This window comes from Nelumbo lutea, chromosome 6 (genome assembly GCF_056320005.1).
Source record: "Nelumbo lutea isolate HS-2025 chromosome 6, American lotus-T2T, whole genome shotgun sequence".
Lineage (NCBI taxonomy): Eukaryota > Viridiplantae > Streptophyta > Magnoliopsida > Proteales > Nelumbonaceae > Nelumbo > Nelumbo lutea.
In genome coordinates, this window is record NC_142689.1 from 44,297,847 (window position 1) to 44,311,039 (window position 13,193).

At 43.8% G+C, this 13,193-nt stretch overlaps 1 non-coding gene across 1 annotated transcript; it reads left to right on the forward strand.

The window, feature by feature from the left end:
• The first annotated feature begins 661 nt into the window (after nucleotides 1-661).
• LOC148848800 (small nucleolar RNA R71) lies at nucleotides 662-768 on the forward strand. Its single transcript, XR_016101603.1, has one exon. It is a non-coding gene; the product is annotated as a small nucleolar RNA R71 (small nucleolar RNA).
• Nucleotides 769-13,193: the final 12,425 nt, after the last annotated feature.

The following is a 13,193-nucleotide window of genomic DNA, read 5'->3' on the forward strand; positions in this document are numbered from 1 at the left end:
TTGGCTGATTTGGTTCCCCAAATTCTGAATGCTGGCTCTTGTTTCCTGTTGAAATTGCTGAGTATTAGTAGCTAGAGCCTTAACTATATCTTCTAATGACATACCTGAATTCGAGGGTTGGCCTTGCGCTGTGATGGGTGTTGAAAGCTGGGGCTGTCGACTGAAAAAATGGGGCTGGTATTGCTGCTGTCCTCCTTGGTTCCCGTAGCTTAGGTTTGGGTGATCTCTCCACCCCGGATTGTAATAATTGGAGTAGGGATCATACTTTCGTTGGGGCTGGCCCGGGAATCCTCCTACGGCATTGACTTGCTGCATCAAACCATCTTGCAATGATGGACACATGTCCATAGGGTGGCCAGGAATTGAACAGATACCACACACCCTGGCAGTTTGTACTTGTCCTGCAACGAGTTGTCTTACCAAAGCAGTTAGTTCAGAAATCTGATTTTCTAAATTTACATGGCTTACCTCATTAACCCGTCTAATGGTACCGTCTGTCCTAGCACCGAACTGTTGTGAATTTTTGGCCATGTTGGAGATTAACTCCCTGGCCGCTTTGGGTGTCTTGTTCACCAAGGCTCCTCCACTGGCTGCATCGACCATACTTCTATCCATGGGCTGAAGCCCTTCATAGAAGTATTGGATTAACAATTGCTCCGGAATTTGGTGGTGGGGGCAACTAGCAACAAGTTGCTTAAACCTTTCCCAATATTCATATAATGTCTCACCACCAAACTGTCGAACTCCACATATTTCTTTTCTTATATTTGCAGTCTGGGATGCAGGAAAATATTTATCTAAAAATATCCTGTTCATCTCATCCCATGTGCGTACAGAACCGGGAGGGAGAATATACAACCAATCCTTTGCTTTATCTCTTAAAGTAAATGGAAAGGCTATGAGTTTTACCTGGTCCTCGGTCATACCATGGGGTTTCATGCTTGAACAGATGACATGAAATTCCTTTAGATGTTTGTGAGGGTCCTCACCTGGGAAACCATGAAACAGAGGTAATAATTGAATCAAACCAGATTTGAGTTCAAAGGCTACCTCAAGAGTGGGGTACGTGATGCATAAAGGTTGTTGGTTCAGAATTGGTGCAGCCAACTCCCTTAATGTCCTCTCTTTGTCAGCCATTCTTTCTACTTCTTCGAAGATGCGAAGATCACAATCTGAATTCACCTTCTTTGGTGAATGATCCTTCCTTTGCTTCGCCTCCTTTCTTAAACGACGGGTGGTCCACTCAATTTCGGGATTGTACTTGAGTTCACCTCGTTGAGAAGCACGAGTCATAAAACAAAAGAGGTTAACAAGAGGAAGGTAATAGCTAAGAAATTAAAGTTGCTCCCCGGCAACGGCGCCAAAATTTTGACGGGTTTGTCGAAGTCCTCAAAATTAGTACTAGTCCCACAATAAAATGTTTGCAGTAAAAGTGGTTCTAGGTCGAATCCCACAGGGAGCAAATCAATAATCTCTTAGCCGAATGGGTAAAGTAATTGTGTGGGAAAATTAAATAACTAAAATTAAAAGAATAACAAACTAAACAAACAAGAGAAAATCAGTCTTACCGAATTCTGGTTCAAGGGTTCGGGTTAAATCGATTGGCCATCGATCCTAGGTACAATTCAGCATTCTTGCAATTCAAGCATTTAACCTTAGATTTATTAGGATAGTCATAATAAACCTTGTGTTTTCCTAATTCAGTTGACCAACCCAGCATTCGATCAACACTTATCACCACTGAACTGGGTACGATAGCGTTCCATGTTAAACAATGATAGCATTAAGATTTGTGAAAACAGTTAAACCAAAATAACAATAATTGAGATAGCTGCAATTACTAAATTTTGTTCCATCGATTCTTTTAGGTTGAACCATGTTAAAACATTGGTCAAAGGCTGTCACGAAAATTGACCCAAAAAGATATCAACCTAATTGCTACTTGTACCATTATTCGTGACAATTACGGATCACCGAAATCATGGATAACAGTAGGAAAATCAACATTAATTCAGTTTGTCAGACTAATTAACATTAACATCCAATAAAAATGTGCACAAGAACCAATGAATACTTGAATTAAAAAGAAAGAAAATAAAGTAACTACAGAACCTCACAATGACACAATTGAACCTCCCCCCTTGAACCAGAAAAAGAAGCTTAGCTACTCATGATCTGCGCAATCTCCATGCTTTGCTTCTCCATAGCCGAACTGCCTTCTTGCTTCTTGGTCTTCTTGATGATCTCTTGGATCTTGGAATGAGTGATTGCTAGAGGTGGTTCGCCCCCCCTCTTTATATAGTCAAAGGAGAGGGCTGTTTTCCAACTCCTTCTAGGAGATCATCTTATCCTTAGGGAGTTTTGATCTTATCTTGAACTAATCCTATCCTATCTCTTATCTAATGCTCTAATCTCAATCTTCTTATCTCTCTAGGATTACATTTAAGAATTTAGATCTGATAAAACTCTCTCCTTGGAGATTACATTCGAAATTCGGACTCTTAACTCTTGAATTCGAGTTGGGCTGCTTCAGCTATTTTTGCGAGTTGGGCTTAAGTTGTGAAATGGGCCTGGCTGCGAACTTGCTCCGACTTTGGGCTCGTTTTCGTACTCGATGCAGGCCGAATCTGTCAAAACCCAAAACATAAAAGTTGTGGGCCTTCCTTTCTTCTTTCTAATGCTTCTTGAATTGTCCAATTCGATGTCTGGAATTGAGAGTTAGGCCCAGATTACTGACTGTCGCCGAAACTGTGCAAAATCACCCGATTTGTCCTGTTTTCTTCCAATTGCCTTCTTTATTGCCCTAAATCGAAATACAAGAGTAATGAGTTCATTTAAGTGATAAATAAATATAAAAGAGTGAATATTAGAGGATAAAAATAGGGTTCTTTTTGATCTCATCACTCTCCCGATTCATTCATATACACCGAATCAATTAAGAGATTGCACTCCTAATCGCATTAAGCAAATAATTCATAGACTATATGGAAATCACAATCTTGGAAAAATCATAGAGATTAAAATATATTCATTATCATGGTTAGGCTTTCCACAGTCCTAGCAAGAAACAAATCAGTTCATGATAGAAGAATTAAAGCAAACAAAGAGAAAGAAAGAACTCTTGAATTCGCCCATGGTGCTGAGATCTCCTCTTCTTTCCGCTACCTTCTTCTTGGGGATTCTTGAATTTTTGATCTCCTCCTCCATGTTTCTTGATTTCTTGGAAATTCTTGGCTGATTGCTTCTTTTCTTCTTGATTCAAATCAGGAAGTGAATGATTGAGTGATTCCTTTAGCTGGTCTGCCCCCTCCTTTATATAGATTGAAGGGGAGGGGGTGGTCTCCTACTTCCTCTTGAAGTTAATCTTACAAAAATGGAAAGTCCTATCCCAGTTCTAACCTTATCTCTTTATCTAATGAACTCAATCCCTTTATCTCTCTAAGATTACATCAAGAATTTAGATCTGGAAGGATTCTTCTTAGTTTCTTGTTCTTGGATTCGTAATAGACCTCCTCTGCGAATTGGGCTTCAGCCAGGCTTTTCTGCGAGTTGGGCTTCAGCTGCGGGTTGGGCATTCTTGCGAATTTGCCACGACTTCGGGCCTGGGTTTGACTTGGATGCAGGCCGAATCTACAAAAGCCTAAACATGAAAGTTGTGGATTTTTCTCTTATCTTCTCAGTGGGTCTTGAATCATCCCATTCGGAGTTCGGAGATGCAAGTTAGGCCCAGATCACTGAACAATGTTGAAACTGTGAAAAATCATCTGATTTGTCTTTCTTTGCTCTTGATGCCTCCTTTCATGCCCTAAACAGAAACATGATTCCGATTAGGTGCTAATTTAGTATAAAAGACAGAATAATTGGGGATAAAAATATGATAAATTCTATTCTCATCAGTCGTCCATGACAGTTGTAACAAGTGATGAGCCAAGTTAGATACAACATCAAAGTAAAACAAATATGATAAAGGTACAATAGTTAGTGACATACTAGGAGGGCTCAAACCAGGTTGTACGAGCTTCTCCTTGGTTACGAAGTTTATGAACTTCAGGCCAAGCTTTGCCCATGATTGCACCACCTCCCTTGTCTTTGGGTCCAGTCTGACGCTGGGGGCCTAGATGGCAGCCCTCCAATGAGTTGAGAAAGGCCACCCCTTGGTGTTAGAGACCACGAAGTAGCATCTCTTCCAAGCTGAGACCTTGTTGGGGAGCTCGTGCAACAACTTGCACCCAGGGCGAGGAGACATATAGTAACTTCGCCTGTGTTTGGGTAGAACATAAGACGAGTTTTTTTTTTTATGGAAAGGATTGAAGAAAAGATGACAAGGTCTAGAGGTTGGTTGTAATCGTTGAAAAGGGCAATGATACCTACGATGTTACAGATGAAGTTCGGGTGTAGCCGGTCTATGGCGATGTCAAAGAACTTGATGATTTTGATTATGAGAGGATGGAGTTGAAGACGCATCCTGGCTACAAGATGCTCCTCAAAGATCACGATCTCGTCATGACCATGGTCCCAAGGGAAGTTGCCTAAAGGGATACTATATACAAGATCATTGGGAAGTCTATACCGAGCTACCAAAGATAGGAGATTGTCTACTATCATGGTAGACGGACCGAAGCTGTATAGTAGACGACCTCGGTGCAAGGTGGAGGCTGACCTTTTGGAGGCCTCTTGCTCTCACTGAGGTGAGTTTGCCTCGGATGGATTAGAGCCCAGATCCTGTGCCAAAATGCCCACCTCGGTAGGATGAGGCTCCACGATCTGTGCCAAGGTGACCCCCTCGACCCCAGTGGATTCATTGCTCCCATTTAAAAGGCTATCTAAGCTAACACTAGACATTCTAATGGAAAGGTCAACGAAATCGAAAATAAAGGAAGATGAACTCACCAAATGAAGACAGAAAAAAAGCAAGACGACCTCAAACCTAGGAATAGCTAACACCGAGCTGAGAGACATGAACGCGACCTCAAGGACTCTGGATTCACAATTTGTGGCAAAGAAAATGGGCCCTTTAGTCCCTATTTATAACCATTATATCCGGGAATCAACGGCCAAGATCTGCATGACACCTAGGACTGCTATGATCTAAAAAATGAGATAGAGTCCCTCATTCATCGGGGCCACCTCAAGTAGTACATCGGAGGCGAGGTTGGTGCCTCATCCTCTCAACAATAGTAGCAGCAACACCAACAAGCAGCAGGCATCATTGACGTCATAGTGGGAGACACGGCCTCGAGTGGAGTCTCGGCTTTGGGTAGCAAAGCCTATGCCAGTCAGCTAAACATCCATGGGCCAGCCCCCAAGAAGCAAAAGAAAGAATCCTTCTCCTTATGAACGAGGACTTGAAGGTGGTAGTAGTCCTCCATGACGACGCATTGGTGGTATCGGCCATCATTGTGAACTTTGTAGTTAAAAGGATCCTTCTTGATAGTGGCTCCTCAGTTGACATCCTTTTCTATGAAGCTTTTGAAAAGAAGAAGATAGCTCCAGAGTGCCTCCAACCAGTAGATGCTCCACTAATCGGCTTCTCCGGCCGCATCGTCAAACCAGAGGGCAAGATTTCCCTACCAGTCACAGTAGGGACGAAGCCCCAGTAGGTGACAAGGATGACAGAGTTCCTGGTCATGAAGATTGGCTCACCCTATAACGCCCTCATGGGGAGGCCAACCCTTCACGTGCACTCCGAACAGCCATTTCTTCCTACTACCTCGCCTTGAATTTCCCCACCGAACATGGCGTCAGGGTTGTTTGTGGGGACCATCATGTTGCCCATTAGTGCTATGTGGTAGTGCTGAAGGGCAAGAGTAAAGAAGCTCTGCCATTAGAGGGTCTCGACCTCAGGGAGGAGCTAGCAAGCTGAGGTGAGCTGGCTGAGGACCTTGTCTCAGTCCCCCTAGACGAGGATGAACTCGGAAAAACAATCCGTGTTGGGTCCAACCTTCCCTCCGAGAGCCTATCCGAACTGGTAAGTTTCTTCAAACTCAATGCCAACGTCTTTGCTTGGTCTACCGCTGACATGCCCAGAGTTGACCCTTCGGTCATTACACACTGGCTGAAGCATGGACCCGAGCTCTAGGCCAATTCGGCAAAAGAAGAGGAAATTTGCACCAGAATGTTGGAAGGCCATAGAAGATGAAGTTGAAAAGCTACTCGATGTTGACTTCATCTGAGAGGTACACTACCCTAATTGGTTGTCAACCTTAACCGAGCCTGCCCCAAGGACAATTTTTCTTTGCCGATGATAGACCACCTCGTTGATGCCACTGTAGGGTACGAGCTACTTAGCTTCATGGATGCCTTCTCCAGATAAATCAGATAAAGATGCACCCAGATGATGAAGAGAAAACCTCATTCATCACCGAGTGATGCCCTTCGGCCACAAGAATGCTAGGGCCACCTACCAATGCCTTGTCAACAAGGTTTTCAAAGAGTAGATGGGGAGGAACGTCAAAGCCTATGTGGATGACATAGTAATAAAGAGCTTGAAGGCCGAGACCCACGTTTCAAGCCTAGCTGAGACCTTTAACACCTTGTGGAAGTACAACATGAAACTCAACCCCAGCAAGTGTGCCTTCAACATTTCATTAGGAAATTCCTAGGTTTTGTAATCACTCAGAGAGGCATTGAGGCTAATCCTGAGAAGATACATGCCATACTAGATATGGCACCCCCACAGATGGTGAAGGAGACCCAAAAACTCACTATTCGAATAGCAGCCCTCAATTGCTTCATGTCAAAGTCAGCTGACCACTGCCTACCTTTCTTCTGTGCCATCAAGAAGCTGAAAGAGTTCCAATGGATGGAGGAGTGCCAACGTGCCTTTGACGAGCTCAAGGCGTACCTTACTTCACCTCCACTTCTTGCCCGGCCAGCCAAGGGGGAAACCCTGTACCTATACCTCTCGGCCAGGGATGAAGTAGTTAGTTCAGTCCACATCAAGGAAGATGGTGAGCAGAAGCCAATGTACTATGCCAACAAGGTCCTCTACGATGTCGAGACCAGGTACCCGAAGAGAGAAAAGTTGGCTTTCACCCTTGTGATTTCGGCAAGGAAACTCCAGTCTTATTTCCAGGCCCACACCGTAGTGGTCCTGATGAACCAGCCCCTCAAGAACATATTTGCCAAACTTGAGAACTTTAGATGCCTGACGAAGTGGGCCATCTAGTTGTCGGAGTTTGACATCAAGTACCAACTGAGGCCCAAGATCAAAGCACAAGTCCTGATGGATTTCATAGTGGAGTGCACCTTCAGCCAAGCCCTTTGCTAGCCCCCAGAATATGCCGAGGGGGATCATGTGGATGATGAGGCTCAACCTCAATGGAAGCTCTTTGTCGATGGTTCCTCCAATGCCAAAGGAAGTGAAGCAAGCCTCATCCTCCTCATCCCAGATGATATTGTCCTGGAGTATGCAATCAGGTTTGACTTCCAAGCATTGAACAACATAGCCGAGTATGAGGCCCTCTCGCTGGTCTCCAGCTTGCTAGCAACCTCGGCTCCTCACATGTCGAAGTCTTCAGTGACATGTCAGCTGGTGAATGATGAGTACGAGGGAAGAGAACAAAGCATGTCCAAGTACCTCGCCAAAGTCCAAGATCTAGCCCACCACTTTTGATGCTTCTCCCTGCAACGGGTCTCACGAGCCGAGAACACACGAGCTGACGCTCTCTCCAAGTTAGCAAGTACCTCGAGCGGATCCCTTGGTCGGACCGTGCATGTCGAGAAGCTACATTGGCCCTCCATCGAAAAAGTCCAAGTGCTCCCCATAGAGGCTAAACCTTCATGGATCGATTCCAGCGCCAACTTCCTGTCAACTGGATGGCTTCCCGAAGATAGAAATGAAGCAAAGTGACTCAGAGGCAACCCACTATATCCTGCTAGAGGGAAAGCTGTACGAAAGATCCTTCACCTTGCATTACCTCTGATGCCTCTGTCCAGAGGAGGGCAATTATGTACTACAAGAAATTCATGAAAGCATCTACGATAACCACCTTGGCGGGAGAGCCTAGCGCATAAAGCTCTAACGCAGGGCTACTTCTATCCTACCCTCCATAAGGATGTAGCTATATTGGTGCAAAGGTGTGACCCATGCTAGAGGTATGCCAACTTATGCCATAGGCCGGCCACCACTCTATCAGTCCTCAACATCCTATGGCCCTTTGCCAAATGGGGCATGGACCTCCTTGGTCCCTTTCCTCTAGCCATGGGGGGCAGAAAGTATCTCGTTGTTGCAGTAGATTACTTCACCAAGTAAGTAGAAGCTAAGCCATCCAAAACTTCTTTTGGAAAAACATCATCTTCCACTTCGGCCTACCCTATATGCTGGTCACCGACAACGGGAAGCAATTTGATGATGCCAAGTTCCGAGATTTGTGTGCCTCCCTTGGCATTAGACAACAATACACCTCGGTAGACTATCCCCAAACCAATGGCCTAGCCGAGGTCACCAACAGGACAATACTAGATGGAATGAAGACGAGATTGGACCGAGCTAAAGGCCAATGGGCTGATGAACTGAATGGTGTACTCTGGGCTTACCGAACTACACCTTGAACAGCCACGGGAGAAACCCCATTCGGCTTAACCTACAGTACAAAAGCAGTAATCCCAGCAGAGATCAGCCAGCCAACACTCTGAGTTAAAGCATACGATGAAACCAAGAATAATGAAGGCCTCAGAGCAAACTTAGACCTACTGGAAGAAGCCTGAGAGAAAGCACAGATAAAGGTAGCTGCTTACCAACAATGAGTGGCCTGCTACTACAACTCCAAGGTAAAAGAAAGACACTATCAAGAGGGAGACCTGGTCCTCTGAAAAGTCATGGTCCCCGAACCGGGAGTAGGGAAGTTGGGGCCCAACTAGGAAGGCCCCTACAGAATCAAGAGAGTCATCGGCCCTGGCATTTTCCACCTGGAACACCTAGATGGAAGAGCTGTACCTCGGACATGGAATTCGGAGAACCTCTAGATGTACTACAAATGATTGTAACATCTTTTTAAAGTTGTCAAATGAATGAAGCAAAGTTCCTCTTCGGCTTAATGCTCAGCACGTGTATATACTAAGTCCTTATAACTCTTCAGCCTCACGACTGGCAAGGGCGCACAGCCTCCTCTGAGGCTATACCCCCTCGTTAGACAGATGCCAAGACTTAACGAATAAGTAGCGGACACCTTAGCTATAACTTAGTGCGTTAGAATACGCTAGGATAGTCGAGGGCCCCATGTGCCTCAGCTCCCCGCCTCAATGGCAACTAGCCTACTGAACTTTCACACTTAGTGCTACCAGCAAAGGAAGCCAGCCCCCATGGAGCATTACGCTCGACCTCATTCAAACAAGTATGCGGGGATACAGGAGCCAGGCAAACCTCGTCTCTGCCTAGGCCCCATGGAGCCAGACGAGCCTCATCTCTGTCTTGGCCATCCCCCCAATAGGGTAGGCTACCTCGGCCTCGCCAAAGCTAATGCACAGGGATGAGGGAGCCAGGCGAGCCTCAGCTCTGCCAAGGCCCCGCAGAGCCAGATGGGCCTTTGCTCTGTCTTGGTCACCCCGCAATACGGCAGGCCTTTTCAGCCTCATCGAATTCAACACTTAGAAGAATGGGAGGCAGGCGAGCCTCAGCCCCCTCTCTCGCATCAACAAGTCATCTTGCTATTTACCCAAATATAGGGAAAGGGGAGAGAGTCAGGTAAGCCCTATGCTCTACTTCAGCCTCCGTCCATCACAGACCTCTTTGGCCCTGCAAGCCCCGGTATAACCGCGGAGACTTCGCCTCGGCCACCCCTTCGCCACGCTTTTGACACAAAGTAAATTGAAGAGAACTACGCTTGTCCCACACTGTGTTTTTTATTTTGGACGGGCAAGGACCCTTTAGCAACAAAAGCATAAGTGCAATAAATGATGCAAAAACATACAAGGAAAGATAACACAGTAAAACACAAGTGCAACAATCAAAGCAAAAGATCAAAAATTTCCTATGATTTTCATTATGCACAAAATATTTCTTTGGCTTAACAAATTTGTTTCATGGCCCTTCAGGCCGAATACATACACAAAAAAAAAGAGAAAGAAGCCTGGCATAAGCCTCGCCACCAACTGGAGGAGGAAGTGCAGATTTCGTAGCCTCTTTGGAAGTATCGGGAATCACCTTCAGAGATTCAACATCGAAGTCCAAAAGCACCACCAGGAGTGCCTTCTTGGTGTCCTCGATCCCATCCAAATAAGCCCCAGAAGCGACGTCAGATAGCTCATTAGCTCACTTTTCTGCTTCCTTGGCCCTCTTCTCGACACTAACCACCTTTTACTCGGCATTAGTAGCCTTCTTAGCTGCCTCTTTGGCCCTACGCTCTGCCTTGGCCGCCTATCTGTTCGCCTTAGTGATGCCCCCCTCGGCTTGATGGAGATACCACTTGGCCTTGGAGATGATGCTCTTGACCCAAACCCTCTCAATCTGCTCCTTGGGAAGAAGATCTTGTGTCTTCAGGTTCTCCTCGGCCTCCTTGCAGAACTTTTGTTGGTCAGCAAAGAACTCGTGATGCTTCTCCACGGCATTGGTGGAAGTTTGCTAAAGCATGTCTTTCTCAGCCTCCAGCTTATCCACATTGGCCAGGGTCAACTTCAGCCAATCCCCTAGACCAACAAAATGAAGACAGACCTGCAACAAGAAAACAGTCAGTACCCAACAAAAAGAATGAAATAAAAAAGAAAAGCAAAGTGGAATAGACTGTGACCTCGGCCAGGTGGTGTGTCTGGAAGCGTGTCGTTAAACACTTCGAAACACCAGTTTAAACATTTATAATTTTATTCTGATTCTCAAACAACTACTAATGTAGTAAAGTGATGAGAATGAGTCATATCCACAGGAAAGCAGGGGAAAAATATTACGTACTTAGAGTCGAGAGAGAGAACACAAAGGAGAGATGCAGAAATATAAAAATTAATTAATTAAACTGAGAAAAATATTGAATTCATTAAAACCAAATTTGAATAGTACTAAGAATAACATGTGCATAAAATTAAATAAATAATAGGAACAAATAAATAAAAGGAAAAATAAAAATGTTTGAGAATCCGATCAGAGGTAGTAGTCTTCGGATCTCCCCTTCGACCCTCGAACTTCTCGAGCTAGAGCTTTCGTCTACCTGGTCGAATTTCAGATCTACAGAAAATAAATAAAGTACAAATTAAATTTAATAAAAGTAAAATTTGTAGGAAGGAAAAATGAACTGAAAATTAAAGAACAGAAAATAATTTTAAAACTGAAGAAAAAATGGTTGGGATTCAAATACAGAGGTGGCAGTAGTGGTGTTGGGGAACTGCAAGTAGGAACCCCTCCTCTTGTCTAGGCATCCTCCTCTTCCTCTACCCTTGAACTTCTCAAAATCAACCTTCCTTCTTACATGGGTGAATTGACCAACCCCTTCTCTAGGGCCCCTAGGGACCTTTTTATAGAGAATGGTGGATATAACTAGAATTAGAGAGAAAGAGGGGGTGAGCGGCAACTGGGTTTTAGCAAAAATATGGGTGGAGATTAGAATGGATGAAAGGTGAGGATTTAGCAGTTAGGGGTGGCTAGGGTTTGTTAAGAGTGAAAATAATGGGTTAAAAGGCACCCTAGGATATACTAAGGTGTGGGGAGTGACAGGTTGTCGAAGCCCTCAAAATTAATGCTAGTCTCACAATAAAATTTTTGTAGTAATAGAGGTACTAGGTCGAATCCCACAGGGAGCTAGGGAATAATTTCTCAGCCGAATGATTAATATAATGGAGTGGGAAAATTAAATAATTAAAAATTCTAAAAGAACAAGAAAGCAAATAGCAACGAACAAACAAGAGAAATCAATCTTACCGAATTCTAATTCAAGGGTTCGGATTGATCAATTGGTCATCAATCATAGGTAGACTTCGGTAGTCTTGAAATTCAAGCATTTAACCTTAGATTTATTAGGATAGCCATAATAAACCTTGTGTTTTCCTAAATCAGCTGACCAAACCCAGCATTCGATCAACACTTACCACTAATCGACTGGGTGCAATAGCATTCCATATTAACTAGTGATAGCATTAAGCTTCGTGAAAACAGTTAAACCAAAATAACAATAATTGAGATAACTGCAATTATCGAATCTTGTTCTATTGATTCCCTTAGGTTAAAACATGTCAATACATTAGTCAAAGGCTGTCACGAACAATTGACCCAGAAAGATATTTACCTAATTGCTACTTGTACCACTATTCTTGACAATTACGAATCACCGAACCATGGATAGCAGTAGGAAAATCAATATTAATTAATTTTTCAGACTAATTAACATTAACATCCATAGAGAATAAGTACAAGAATCAATGAAAACTTGAATTAAAAAGCAAGAACTTGAATTAAATACAGAATCTCATGATGACTAAATCGAACCTCCCCCCTTGAACCAGAAAAGAAGAGGCTTAGTTGCTCATGATTTTTGAACCCTCCAGGCTTTGCTTCTCAGTAGGCCGAACTAATCTTCTTGAGTTGCTTGATGCTTGATTGCTAGATGATTGAGTTGATGCCTAAAGCTGGTCCCCCCCCCCTTTATATAGCTTTAGGAGGAGGGCTCTCTCCAACTCCTTCTAGAAGATTAACTTCAAGTCCTGATCTGTTTTGAACTAATCCTATCCTATCTCTTATCTAGTGATCTAATCTAATCTTCTTATCTTTATAGGATTACATTCAAAATTTAAATCTAATAAGACTCTCTTTCTGGAGCTTACATTCGAAATTGAGACTCTAGGCTCTGGAATTCGAGTTGGGCTGCCTTAATATCTTGGGCTGCTACAAGGATCTTCTGCGAATTGGGCTTCAGCTATGAAATGGGCTTTGCTGCATACTTGCTCTGACTTAGGGCCCAGTTTCATCTTCGATGCGGAGTGAATCTGTCAAAACCCATAACATAAAAGTTTTGGGCCTTTCTTTCATCTTTCTAATGCCTCTTGAATTATCCAAATATGATTCTAGAATTGAGAGTTATTCCCAGATTACTGAATGGTGCCGAAACTATGCAAAATCATCTGAATTGCCTTGTTTTATTTCAATTGCCTTCTTGCTTGCCCTGAATAGAAATAAAAGAGTAATGAGTCCAATTAAGTGCTAAATTAATGGAAAAGAGTGAATATTTGGGAATAAAAATATGGTACTTTTTAGTCTCATCAAATCCCCCCAC